The 2959-nt window shown below is 37.8% G+C and overlaps 1 pseudogene; it reads right to left on the reverse strand.

The window, feature by feature from the left end:
• Positions 1-1946: 1946 nt before the first annotated feature.
• Positions 1947-2708, reverse strand: LOC145713729 (proteasome subunit beta type-1 pseudogene; annotated as a pseudogene).
• Between the last annotated feature and the right edge of the window lie 251 nt (positions 2709-2959).

Here is a 2959-nt window from a genome sequence, read left to right on the forward strand (position 1 = left end):
AAGTTAAATATGAGGTTAAAGTGGACATCATTCCTGATTCCCGATCTTAGGTAAAAAGTATTCAGTCTTTCACCATTCACTACATTATTACCTGAAGAATTTTTTCTTGTTTTGTTTTTAAGTGTTTTTTTTTTTAATAAATTCTCCTCATCAGGTTCAGTTCCCTTCTGATCCCTTGTTTGTGGATAATTCTTAATATCATGAAGTGATGTTGAATTTTGTCAAATTCTTCCTCATGTGTTTTTTGATATAATAGTATAGCTTTTCTTCTTTAATCTCTTGTTATGGTGAATTAAATTGATTGATTTTCAGTAATGAATCATCCTTATATTCCTGAGATAAACTTAATTTGGTTCTGATATGTTATCATTTTCATTTATTATTGATCTTTATTTGATAATATTTTATTCAGGGCTTTGCATCTATATTTATTATGGATATGGGGCTCTTAATTTTCTTTAATGTTTTGTCTGATTTTTTAATGTTTATTTATTTTGAGAGAGAGAGATAAAGAGCATGAGCAGGGAAGGGGCAAAGAGAGAGGGAGAGAGAGAATCCCAAGCAGGCTCTGCACTGTCAGCACAGAGCCCAATGCAGGGCTCAATCCCACAAATGGTGAGATCATGACCTGAGCTCAATTCAAGATTTGGACACTCAACCAATTGAGCCACCCAGGCACCCCTGTCTGACTTTTATATTAGGGTGACATTGACCTTTTCTTTCTGTAAGAGATTGTATAGATTTAGTACCAGTCCTTTCTGAAATGATTGACAGGATCCTCCAGTGGAGCCATCTGGACCTGGAATCTTCTTTTTGGAAGTTATTTAACTATGAATTCAAATTCTTTAATAAATATAGGACCATCTAGTTACTTATTTCCTCTTGAGTGAGCTTCAGTAGTTTGTGTCTTTTAATAACTGGTTCAATTTAAGTTTTCAGAATTACAAGAATACAATTATCTTTACTATTCCCTTAATATCCTTTTATGCCTGTATGCTCTGTAGTGATATCCCCTCTTTCATTCCTGATATTAGCAATCTGTGTCTTCATTCATTTATTTTTGTTAGTGTTCCTACAAATTAATCAATTTTACTGAAAATGTCAAAGATATAGCTTTTAGTTTCATTGATTTTCTCAATTGTTTTTGTTTTCACTTTCAGTGATTCTGCTCTTTACCATTTCCTTCCTTCTGTTTTCTTTGAATTTAATTTACTCACCTTTACTAGATTCTTAAGGTAGATGCTTAGATCCTCACTTTGAAACCCTTTTCTAAAAGATGATTTAGTGCCACACACTTCCCTTGAACAAGTACATTAGATGTATCTCACAAATGTTGCAACTTAAATTTAATTTAATTCAAAATATGTTCTAATTTTCCCCTGGGTCTTTCTCTTTAATTCATTGGTTATTTAGTAATGTTTTCCAAATAATCTGAGGGTTTTCCAGGTATTTTACATCTCTTTTATTTCTATTTGGTTTAACATCATTATCGTCAGCAAACATACTTTGTATGACTTCGATATTCGTACAATTTTAAGGTATATTTGTGGCCCAGAGTATGTCTCATGTGTACCTGATAAGAAGATGAATTCAAGTTGGTGATAATGTTGTTTAGGTTTTCTATATTCACCTTCATCTGGGATACCTGTACTGAAGTTACCATATACATCTATGGATTTGCCTGTTCCCTCTTTCAGTTCTATGACTTTCTATCAGCTCTACTTTGAGGACCTATTGTTAGCTGCATATAATATACATTTATAATTGGTATGTCTTCTTGGTGAACTGATTCTTTCATAATTATCTAGTTCCTTCCTTATTCCTGCTAATATTTACTGCTCTGAAGTTTACCTTGTCTGATCTCAATATAGCCGCATCACAGCATTCTTTCCATTATTACTGGCATCATATATCTTTTCCATCGTTTTACTTTTTCAATAACAGGCTTATGTTTTAACAAAACAAATTAGTCTGGTAGTTCCAAGGTGTAAAAGCAACCAGTTTTGAAGTGATTCATGATAACAGCACACACATCGATCCTTCCTCAGGGGAACAGTCTCCTCCCTGATGCCCTCCTTGGTCATGATGCAGATTCTGAGTGTCTTCCTAGTGTATGCATCCATCCCCTCTGGCTCTGCCCCAAAGACAGTGGGACCTGCTCCACATTCTTCATGTTCTTAAAACCAACCTGGTTGTCAAGCAGGCACTGGTTTGTAGCATGGCACTTGCCGAGTCGTGCACAGCTCTGTTCCCTTCTTCATCCGGTCCTCCAACAATGTTGGAAGCACAGTATGGAAAGAAGCACCTTGAATAGATGATTGTAGACAGCATTGCAGCAATCGCTCCCGTAGTCATGGTCTTATTTGTAGAATGCGTGTACATCTTCAGTCTTGCTGCAATCATCTTTGTCGGGGAAAGATGGTCTCCATGAAAACCGCCGCATCCGAGGACTGTTTGGGCTGTTAATTTGCAACACTTGGGGCTGTCTCAGGTGTGAACTGAAAACCCTTCCCTTAATCAAGTGTCAGAAGCAACAACCGAAAACTCTTCTCAAGCAATTGCCAGTACGGTACCTCCACTGACAGCACAGGGCAAGAAGTGCAGCTGCAAAGGGCCCACGTGCTTTCAGGCTCCGTCACCGGGTCTAGGCCGGGTCCCCAGCACCTCTGCTGGGCTGGGGCTATTTCACCGCGAGAGGGCTTCATCATTTTACTTGTAACCTATATATATCTTTATATTTTATATTTAAAGTGCATTTCTTTTTTTTATTATTTTTTTAATGCTTATTTATTTTTGAGGGAGAGAGAGAGACAGTGTGAGACGGGGAGGGGCAGAGAGAGAGAGAGGGAGACACAGAATCCGAAGCAGGCTCCAGGCTCTGAGCTGTCAGCACAGATCCTGACACAGGGCGCAAACCCGTGAACTATGAGATCATGACCTGAGCCAAAGTCAGACGCTC

This window comes from Panthera onca, chromosome X (assembly GCF_046562875.1).
Source record: "Panthera onca isolate mPanOnc1 chromosome X, mPanOnc1 haplotype 2, whole genome shotgun sequence".
Taxonomy (NCBI): Eukaryota; Metazoa; Chordata; class Mammalia; order Carnivora; family Felidae; genus Panthera; species Panthera onca.